At 40.3% G+C, this 11710-nt stretch overlaps 1 protein-coding gene across 17 annotated transcripts in view; it reads right to left on the reverse strand.

Moving 5' to 3' along the window:
- Positions 1 to 7149, reverse strand: part of LOC115129612 (muscleblind-like protein 2a) — an 83248-nt gene extending 76099 nt beyond the window's left edge. For 16 of the 17 annotated variants that reach the window (XR_010463971.1, XR_010463970.1, XR_003863676.2 and 13 more), the window contains exon 1: positions 6904 to 7149. The gene's annotated coding sequence lies outside the window, so the exon portion shown is untranslated. Of the gene's footprint in view, positions 1 to 3255; positions 3497 to 6903 lie in introns of those variants that run through there. The other variant, XM_029660163.2, reaches the window with a different exon arrangement.
- Positions 7150 to 11710: the final 4561 nt, after the last annotated feature.

Raw genomic sequence — 11710 nt, forward strand, 5'->3', positions numbered from 1 at the left:
ATTATGTTTTTCAAAATGTTTAAATGAATTCAAATAAAAAGTTAAAATGTCTTGTATCAATAAGTATACAACCCCTTTGTTATGGAAAGCCTAAATAAGTTCAGGAGGAAAAATGCTGAACATTGCATGGACTCACAGTGTGCAATAGTGTTTAACATGCTTTTTTGAATGACTACCTCATTTCTGTACCCCGAACATACAATTATCTGTAAGGTCACTCAGTTGAGCAAGTGCATTTCAAACACAGATTCAACCAATGCCTTGCAAATGTAAACTTAATTTAACTAGGCAAGTCAGTTAATTAAGAACAAAATCTTATTTACAATGGACGGCCTACTCCAGCCAAACCCGGACGATGCTGGGCCAATTGTGCGCCGCCCTATGAGACTCCCAATCACGGCCCGATGTGATACAGCCTGCAAAGAAGGGCACCTATTGGTAGATGGGTTAAAACTTGTTTTTTAAAGCAGACATTGAATAGCCCTTTGACCGTGGTGAAGTTACTAATTATCTGAGCAGCTAACCGATCGCTGCAGCTGCACATAGTCCATCGGTAAATAGCCCACCCAATTTACCTACCTCATCCACATACTGTTTTTATTCATTTACTTTTCTGCTCTTTGCACACCAGTATCTCTACCTGCACATGACCATCTGATCATTTATCACTGCAGTGTTAATCTGCTAAATTGTCGTCTGAACACCACCCACGTATCCTATTAGCTGTGTATGCGGTGTTAGTCTCTCCTGGATGTTGTCACCCTGAGAGAAAGGCCTAGCAGAAACTTTGCATCGTTTCCATTTTACAGACAATCTTCTTAAAGCACCAGCTAGCTGTCAAACAGCAGGTCTATAACAATCAAGAAAATGAATACCTGCTCTTTTGAATTTATTACAATGCAGGAGATGGCAATCCACCATATATTTGCATATGGCCAAGAGAAACACGAGTAGGCTACATTTTCCATGGCAGCAAAGAGTGCGAGTGTGCTTCAGTGTAATGAAAGCAAAAATGTCCATCTCCAGTTGGTTGTGGGAAAACAAGAGTAAGTGTTGTTTTTTTATGATCAGGCTAGTTTAAAATGATTCCTGACGTGTTTTACCATCCTAATAATAATGGTTCTAAAAAGCATATTTGATGAAGGCATTTTGTTCTGAATTTCCATATGGTCAACTGCCGTATCGTGCAATCCGTTTGCTGAGAATTCTGCATAATAATATAGGTCTAGGCTACTTATTTGAGCTGCAGATTTCTCTTAAAAAGACCTTGTTAAATTTACAAATTTAAGGACATTCACATCACATGGGAACGTATTTAAATAAGCTAAACTTGTATATCACAATTTCCTGGAAGTCTACACAAATGTCTTAGCAATGCATATTTTCGAAGCTCAACTCATAGGCCTGCTATTCAAATATTAGGCTAGGATAAATGGATGGAAATTAAAAGTATGTCATCCTGCAAATTGATATTGGCATTAGCTACAGCTCCTGGAGCTTCAAATTATCAAATGTCATTAGCGTAAGGAGAAATGAGAGACACCTAGCTAAGCAGAGGTTAGCAGACTAAGCTAAGCAGAGCTACTGGGAAGGGGCAAAGCAGAGAACATTTAACAAAGTCAGCAGAAATGTGTGCCTCATATCCTAATAGCCTTAACTAAAACTTGGTGACCGCAATGGTCATCTCATGCCACTGACAGGGGGAACTGGCCTATAGGATATTTAACCAATCCCCTGCCCTGATTAGCCTATCTACAGGTCAATATATATCTGATAGCCAATGAGAGGACTGGATTTTAAGTGTATGTAGCCTGTAACAGACAGAAGACCCATTTACTGTGACTGTGACTTTCCAGAATCGAGTACTAAAAGATATGATTGCAACTGTGCATTCACACACAAGTTACTCAGGAAGAAATGCTGTGACACTATTATATCATCCAACTTCAGATGATCCTCTAATAGCCTGTCTTTTTAAATTGAGCATTTAGCTAAATTAAATCACTTCCCGGTAGTTCTGGAAGAGAAAACCCTTAAAAACAACTCAACTGTCAAGCTATGACTCATGACCAACTAGCAGGCTAATTTTCAAATGGCTTCCAATGTGGCCTGTTCATTTTAAAGTAGAATTATCCTTTCACTGAAAAGCCATGCTAATGTGAGGGCCAAATGATTCAGCTTTCTTTTCCATCCATCACAGCACACACACAAAATCGGTGCTCGGACATAAAGAGCTTATTTTGAAGGTAACGTAGATTGTCGTTACTGTTTAAAAGGTCTGGAGGAAAAAGAAATTGCTAAAAGCTCCCAATCCTTTAAAAAGGCATGGCTAATTACCTTTCTGTGTCAGCAGTGACAACCCGCTTGTGAATCAATTTAGGGAGGGAGTTGCTCAGGATTGCAGCCCTGGCCTTCCTAATGAAGAGCCATTGCATGTCTGTGACGTTACTGTTTTTTGTTTTTTATTTTTTGTAAACAGGAAGGGCTTAATGGTCTTCCATTTCAGAAAACACCCACTTCGTCCTCCACTTCCCCCCACGACTGCCAACTGTTAGTTAGACAGACACATTTCTAGTGTTTTCCAGCTCGTTTCCAGGCCGCACCGGTCAACATTTACAGCTCCCTCCCATAATAGCACAGTACTGAGCAGTGGATAAAGAGCTTACTGTGGAGTGTGGCTGTGGACCTCCTCTGTGATAAAAGACGTGGGACCTCCTTAAAAAAGTAAGAAGCCCAAGCAAGGCTAATTAGGGAGCCAGCCCTCAGCTCTGTTTCATGTCCACCTCCAGTACAAGCGAAAAATATTTTATCTACGCCTATGAACTGCATTGAAAGTGAAACTCTTTTCTGGCATAAAAGGAAAGTTTGAAACAGCCTAATGGAGCGGACTACAAATAAATCAGACAAATCTTTCCCTCTCTGGCTAGTCCATGTGCTCTGAACTTCATGGAGAGAAGTCTGCATAATTTTTCTACATCATGAAGGGAAGGGAGAGGCACTGTGTCTGTGGAAGTTAGTTTCCCTAGTCATCAACAAGTCCCAACACAAGCACGAGAAATTCAAGCGGCTGTAACCAGCAAAGCGTTCGTTAAGACTGTACCAGCGAGCTCCCCTCACCCATTTGTGCTCCCCCTCTCTGTAGCTCCCTCTCCAACACAGACTCTCTCTCTTTCCTCCCTACCCACCCAGGATGGTATGCACCATACTGCAGCAAACTACTTAAAAAAAAATAGATCAGAGAGACGTTCTTCCCACCTCGTTTTTTGCTGAGTCCTGTATAGCTCTGTCGTGCCTCTCTCTTTAAGCCACAGCAAAGAGACACCAGGTGCAGCTGCTGTGCCTCGGAGTAGTTCCCCTGCTCAGCGTCTGGAGCTAATGACCATGTGAACTGTTGTCATTCCCTGGGAGGAGCTGCAGAGCGCTGCAGCAGCCAGAGTCCCATGCCTAGACAGAGATATTTTTTTTCTTTCTCTCAGCCACGGAGGGGAGGGGAGCGAAGCAGGCAGGAAGCAGAGCAGTGTCTGCTCAACTATCTGGCTAAAATGCATAACAGCCATCCCCCACAGCCAGCCCCTTCCTGCCCACCCGCCTCCAGCCAGGTCTGCCCACTCCTTACTCGGTCCAATAGGAAAAGGAATATCAGATCACAGCTCTTTCCTGGTTGGCTCGCAGGGTACTGACTGGCAGGCAGAACTCAGAACTACCCAATGACACAGACAATGCTGGACCTTAAAGGTATTTCCCCAATTTCATGCCCAGCTTACACACCATCCATCCCCCTTTTGGCCATTCCACAAAGGACACAACATGTAGGCTACTAGGCAACCAACATGAAAACATCACATCATCCTCTGTATCACCATAGGCAAAACATAAACACAGTTTAAATAATAAATATGAAATTATCTGATGTAGAGCATAAGCTCTCCCCACCTGCACTGTAACATGACATAAGCTTAGCAGCAGCCCCTCAGGAAAGAGAACATTGTCCCTCCTCCTCTCCCCACCCCAGTGACGACACAAACAGCAGCCTATTTAGTATCATGTGAGATGTTGTGGATGGAACGGTGGCAGCACAGAACTGATGAGTCAGAGCCCCTGCTTCATGATTTTTCAAATCCAATACAACAGCTGTATTCGCTCCAATTCTCTATCCAACTGTCCCTCTTTTTATCTCGCTCACCCTCTGTCTGTGTTGAGCTCCCACTCCTATACATGGACAGCAGATTATGTGGTAGCCTGAGTGCTTCATCAACATCAATGAGGCTAGATATGCTCTTTCCAGTTCACTGCCAAATAAACCTGATAACCCTCAAGGCTAGCTCGGACAATAACACCTAGTGCTCTAAATCTGTGGTATGGTGTGAATCTATCTTCCTAAACAAAGTGAATTGTGTATCCTACTTCAGCAGTTGACAGACTAAAACATTTATGTTAGCGCCATCCACCAATGTCACCTTTGCATGCGACCCACCCATAGATCGTAATAGGGGACCCAACTTAAAGAGTCGTATTCATTAGTGCACATTGTAGCAAAACATTTTACAAACGAAAACATAAACAAGCGTTTCTTATTGGACAAGTTCAGGTAGGTCCCTCCTTGTTTCAGCTTGTTTGCTTCTGTTTGGTTTTAGTGAATAACCCCCAGGTGATATAGAATCAGTTGGTGCTCTACTCTCCTATGCTTGGGGGGGAGGGGGGCTGGAAATGCCTTGAACAGACAGCAAACTCACTTTACAGCTATGCTTGACAACACTAGAAAGTGCTTCAGACAGAGGTGGAGGGGAGATGACTGCTGGAAAACAACTGGAAAATATAGCCTAGGAGGCTATTGGGGAGCAAGTGGTCCTAAACAAAGTCCAATATTCTATCTTAATCACTATGTGACGATGGTATACTAGCCATAACAAAAGTAATGTTGCAGAAACAGATTTCCAACAGGAAAACAAAAGCCTTGCGGACAAACAAGTCAGGCTACTTTCTTCCCACCATGGTATCCCCTCCTTAACCCCTGTCCTGGTTCACCCTTGTGCCTCGCTGTGATATTAAACAACAGGCTATAAACTGCACAAGTGACTTTCCAATGAGTAGGCTAAAGAAACAAAAACAACCAACGCAGAGATATACAACAAGGTATAACAAATAGAGGAAGGTTTAGAATTTTAATTGCACCCTGTGCATATGACAAACATTGATATAAATTTGATTTATATAGCCTATGGCTAAGAGGCATGCGCACCAATTGTCCACATAAAATAAAGGGTGTGGTATCTCTCCATTTCAAAGATTTTAATAAAGAAAATAATAGAAACCAGTGAAAGATCAATGATAGGCTACTGCCTTCCTGTTGTTGGCTGTAATTAAATAGCAAAAGGCAGGAGAGGAGTTGTGTTTCACTTTGAACCCCTTGGATGGACTTTCTGCTGACCAATGAATACTTGACTGAGTAAAATGTACAGAACACTATATAATAGAGTAAAATGAGAAGGCTTACCCTACATCAGAATGCAGCATCGTTCAGATGACTGACAATACAAAGAGGCTCCATCTTGTTGAATTGTTTATTTGCCCCTGCAATGTTGCAGAGCTTTAAGTCTCAATCAGCAGTGGGTTTCCATGGCTACCGAAGATGGACAAAACAGATCCACGGATAGACCCAATATCCTCTGTGAATCTCATCAACAGTTCTTTGCAATGCATATTCATTTCAGGATCTCTCTTTTTGTAAGACAGACGATAACATGCTACTTGAAGGCTAGGCTATACCATTAACTTCTAAAGTCCTAGCAATTCTCCAGAACACTGAGCAAAATAACATTTGTTAACCTGATTCAATAACTTTTTTAAAAAATCAGGCCTAGGCTATTGCATTAGTTGAGTCTGAAATCTGTATTCTGCTCTGCAAACAGTAGCCTGTCTGCAGTGCACACATGAACATCAGAGCATGGAATAAAACAATTATTAGTAATGAATGAGTCACATCCATTGCCTAACTGTTTATTGAGCCTTACTATATCATCCTCAATCAGCATCAATCATATTTGGTACATTAACACACAAGCATAGCCTATTGACCTTCACTCACACTAGAAGAAAACTGTGAGTGAGTGAGTTTTTGTATTTCTAAGTCATAAAATATATGTTATATGTCAAAGTTAAATAACCTACATTATGTTTACTTCACCTACAATGTGATGTATGTACTGTTACTGTGGGTGATAATGTCTGCAACACACTGTCATTTGGATCTAACTTGCTCAACCTATCCATGAACGTTAATGAATAGATTACTCGTCTCCCCCCCCTTTAAAATTGGACCAATATGTGGCCATTGAATTTATTTCAGGTAACTAAGCTAGTTTGCATCGGCTTTGGTATGGCAACATTCGCTTGCCAAAGCCAACTAGTTAGTTAGCTAGGTAGGTACAACAACTATCAAGTCAATAACAACATTAATAACGTTAATGACACTGACTGCCACCTGAAGCTTGACAGCTCGATAACATGTTCGCCTGCCGTGAAGTTAGGGAACCGTTCTTAGCCAATAACGTTAGTTGGAAGCGACCTCGTGGGGGGAATTTAGTGCTAGCTGACAACATTGGCTAACTGAAGCAATAGTTTCTACAAAATCTGTCAACTCACTTTGAAAGCCTACGAGATGCTAGCTAGTTAACGTTAGCTAGCATTCCTGTTGAAGTAGCTGCGGCAAAACGAACTAACGTTAGTTCGCGCTGGTATAATAACATAGCTATCTATCTATGTTGGCAACCACATTCACATAGCCACGCACAAGGTGACGAAGTAAACAAACTGGCTAGTTAGCAGGTAACTAAACACAATCGTAACAACCCAAGTATGAATTTAGCTAGCTAGCTATTCTATGCTAGCTGGCTACCTGCTTACCTGTCGCATCCAGATGTACTTGTCACCGCGCGCAGGCAAGAGACTTCCAACGGCCCACGCGGAACTACTATCAGGAAAGGTAATATCGAGTTGCAAACATTCTGGTCGGAAAATAAAAATAGAAAATCGGTATGGCAGAAATTACTTTTTCTCACAACTAACTACTTTACAGTAAGGCTATCGTGTTGCACAAGCAACAAGCTATTTTGCAGTTCAGTCACAGCCAGAAGGGGTAACCCAGACACGTCACAGGGATTATAAAACTGAAGCATCCGTTTAGAACGTTTTCTCTTTACCAAATATGGTAGTGAGAGGAAGTCCAGTGGAAGTTAGAGATGATGGAACGAGGTGATATTGGGCCAACATTCTTCTAATTATCTCATCGATTAAATATCTGATCTCAAAACTTTTTTTCTGTTTCCAAAACTATAATATGTTACGAACACAGTGCACTACGTTTTTATAGACTTAACGCTTTGCCAAAGTTTAAAATTGCATTGTTTGGAACGAGTGGGGTCGAATTGAGTTTGTGCACACACACGCACATTACAGAGAAGGCGGAAATATGCAAATTCATGCTACAACGCGCGAATGGGATCTCGCTAGCTCGTGCTTGGATTTGCCCACCTCCTTGCTTGTTCTGCCCCCTATGTTTCATTTGCTCTCACTGTAAACGACACAGATGAACTATCTTATGTTACTTATAAATATCTTTGGTTCAGGGATGGCCAAATTATGGTAAAGAAGGATGCACTTGACTACAGGGGGGTAGTGATATAATTATGCATTGCATGTATTAACACTCTATTTAATTTTTTACAATGTCAATTTAATTTGTTGTCCAACTTGCACGTTTAAATAGATTATGTTTAGATAAATATCCCCGTCATCCTACCAAAAGCTGTACTTGGTATGGTCCAAAAGGAACGTCAGCAGCACACGGAAGGGCAAGGGATCCACTTGTTGCCTAGGAAACAACTGTGAATCTCATGGGACAAAATATGTAGCTAGCAAGCTACAGATTTTAATAAACAAAATCAAATCAGTCAAATGTATTTGTCACATGGTTAGCAGATGTTAATGCGAGTGTAGCGAAATGCGTGTGCTTCTAGTTCCGGCAATGCAGTAATAACCAACAAGTAATCTAACCTAACAATTCCAAAACTACTACTTGATACACACAAGTGTAAAGGGATAAAGAATATGTACATAAAGATATGAATGCGTGATGGTACAGAACGGCATAGGCAAGATGCAGTAGATGGTATCGAGTAGAGTATATACATATGAGATGAGTAATGTAGGGTATGTAAACAAAGTGGCATGGTTTAAAGTGGCTAGTGATACATGTATTACATAAAGATGCAGTAGATGATATAGAGTACAGTATATACATATATATATATATACATGAGATGAATAATGTAGGGTATGTAAACATTATATTAAGTAGCATTGTTTAAAGTGGCTAGTGATATATTTTACATCAATTTCCATCAATTCCCATTATTAAAGTGGCTGGAGTTGAGTCAGTGTGTTGGCAGCAGCCACTCAATGTTAGCGGTGGCTGTTTAACAGTCTGTCTGATGGCCTTGAGATAGAAGCTGTTTTTCAGTCTCTCAGTCCCTGCTTTGATGGACCTTTCAGTGCCACTGAGATTGATATTCAGGATTTTTGCAATTAATTTAATATTCATCATTTCGTAATGTAGTGTGCTTAATCGACACTGAGCTCAACATTGATAAATAAATCAATAAAAATCACAGCCCATCATCACGGCAAAACTATAGGTGTCGGTGAGTTATTAAAAAGATAGTGGTTATCAGAGCACCTTTATTTATTTTTTCATTATTTTTTAAATTTCTGTACAATTTATTGATTGAGATTCTATTTCTGTGTTGAGTATTTTTTATTTGATTTTACACACATAGCCTACACACACGCACACACACAGTCGTTTATTTGCCATTTTCAAGTATTAAGTAATACATACATTGGAATTTTTTCTTGGAGCTCTCTCACATATAGGACACTACATACTAATACAGTAAAAATATCATAAAAATAACATAAATTTAAAAAGTGTTTTGTGGTAAGATCATTAAAAACAGTTCAGTCATGCTAAAAATAGCTCAGGTTGTTTGGTTTAACCATTTAATTAGGAATTAGAATACTAGAATGGACATGAACCTTGTTATTTAATTTGATTTAACTAGGCAAGTCAGTTAAGAACAAATTCTTATTTACAATGACCGCCTACCCTGGCCAAACCCGGACGATGCTGTGCGAATTGTGCGTTGCCCTATGGGACTCCCACGGCCGGATGTGATGCACCCTGGATGCTGCATCACATAAACAAAAATGTAGAAAACAAAAATGTTGACATTTATGGTCTGTTTACATATATTGTAGAGGCTATTTATACAGAACATCTGTATTAAACCCCTATAAACTGTATTTATAATTATATTACAATATTTTAGGTTGAGAAATATTCTATTACACAATTTCTGATCTATCACATGCCTTACATTTATTTTCCTGCAAAGTAAAATCAGGATTAGACCTCTACTGTCATTCATTCAGACTGGTTTGGATTTCTCCCTGACCAATATTGCTGCCATTTTAACTGCATTCTGATGCTGTGTTCTGGGGTTTATGACATAGTCCCTGAGATCTCTATGGGTTTAACACACACAGACACACACACACACACACACACACACCACTGTGTGTGCTCTTGTAGTTAAAGTAAGGTTTTGACCCGTAAGGCCTCACTTGAAATGGACACCTCTGTCACCTTCATAGAGTAGCTCCCCTTCTATTACATTAGCATATTCCTCATGCTCAGATGCTCTGCAAAAGCTCCCACTTGTTATGATATTTTACAATGTTGCCAAAACTGGATTTAGCATCCATCTGCCACACAAACACTTCTGCCCTCAGCAAGTTGCACAAGTCAGGGAGGACCATGTCAAAAATATTCATGGAATGAGCAGGGCATGGATTTGGCTCTTCTGAGTCCTACCCACGCCATGCCTAGGGCCTATTGAGTGAATGAACAATGAGCCAGCTAGCGCTAGCATGCACTGTGCTCAAGACCAAAGGGCCAGCATAGTGAAATGTGTGTGAATCCTAGCACATGATCAGCAGCAGATGAAGGGGGAACATTGACTCATCTTTAGGGATTGTCAAGGATTGACAACTGTATAGTAAAGGCATGCTTTTTATGGTTAAGTAAATAGAATGAATTATATGGGCAAAACACTGAACATTCGTCAATTTAAAAAGATTATGGAATTGTAGCCGACGGCGACAGTAAAATGTAGATATTGTAGTACAAAATATGTGACACATGTTTCATTATGCTACTACGTGTAAATACATCACTGTAAAATGACTTGTAGAGAGAATACTACAGACATAGTGGAATCATTGATCAAAATATGACAATTATTGATGAAATACAATACAATCATAACATAGGTTTCTTTGAAACAAAGCAAAAATAATTAGCTACAAAAAAAGAAAAAAACTACAGTAAAACGTCAACTGCAGTGTTCCTCACCTGGCTTACTGTAAAAAGCAAAACAAAGGATTGATTACTGTACTTCTATATTTCAACGCTGTCTTGTGGATTTGGCCACAGGTTCTCATCCACATCACAATGGATGTTTTCATTAGCCAAACATCTTGGGAAGAATCTTCGGGCATGGCGAATCCAGGCCTGACACTGGTCTGCCGTGATGTCATTGCATGCTTCATCCATGGCCTGGAGAAGGGTGGCTTGTTCATGAGGGCGCCTATCATATACCTTCCACCTCCATGTGTAGAAAAAATCCTCAATCTGGTTAAGGAAAGGAGAGTATGGGGGTAAGTACAGGGTGGTAAATTGTGGTTGGGCCTGAAACCATGCTTATACCATTTGAGCATGGTGGAACCTGACATTATCCCACTCAATGACATTGGTCATGCCATCAGCTCTACAGACCTGATTTAGTTAATCAAAGAAGGTTACATTCGAACGGCAAATCATGTGGCTGCCTGTAACTCAATATATAGAGTAGATACTGTAGAGCTTTAGATGTTGTTCGACCAAACTTTAGAACAGGCAAGATGAGTAATCTAAGCAATTTTGACCGTGGTATGATTGTTGATGCCACACATGGTGATTCTAGCATCTCAGAAACAGCTGCCCTCCTGGGATTTTTACGCACTACAGTCTCTAGAGTTTACAGAGAATGGTGCGATAAACAAAACACATTCAGTGAGCGGCAGTTGTGTGGGAAAAACACCCTGTTAATGAGAGAGGTCAGAGGAGAATGTCCAGACTCATTCAAGCTAACAGAAAGGCCACAAATGCTCAAATAACAGCTGTTTAAAACAGTGGTGTGCAGAATACAACACCATGAATAATTCAGGCTGTTGTGGAGGCAAAAGTGGGTCCTACCCAGTACTAGATATGTGCACCTAATAAAGTGGCTGGTGAGTGTACAGTAATGTAAAATCTGAAAACATGGGCTGAAAAAGTGGTACATGGGACCATAGAAACAGTGTCTGATAAAGAATGATGATGAAATATTACAGCCATAGATAATGTAGTCCAATTGGTTCATATTCCACGGTAATTGGTGTCAATGAATCTCGTTATCCTGAAACTTTCATGATCTAAACATGAAATATTGTTCATCAGTTTCCATAAAACTATGCATTAAGAGTAATGCAACAGCTACTTATCATTTTGAGCAGTTGTACCAAGTGATAGTTAGATCATTGTAATGAAATGAATAGACAGTCATTTCAGATG

The sequence above is a fragment of the Oncorhynchus nerka genome, linkage group LG5 (assembly GCF_034236695.1).
Source record: "Oncorhynchus nerka isolate Pitt River linkage group LG5, Oner_Uvic_2.0, whole genome shotgun sequence".
Taxonomy (NCBI): domain Eukaryota; kingdom Metazoa; phylum Chordata; class Actinopteri; order Salmoniformes; family Salmonidae; genus Oncorhynchus; species Oncorhynchus nerka.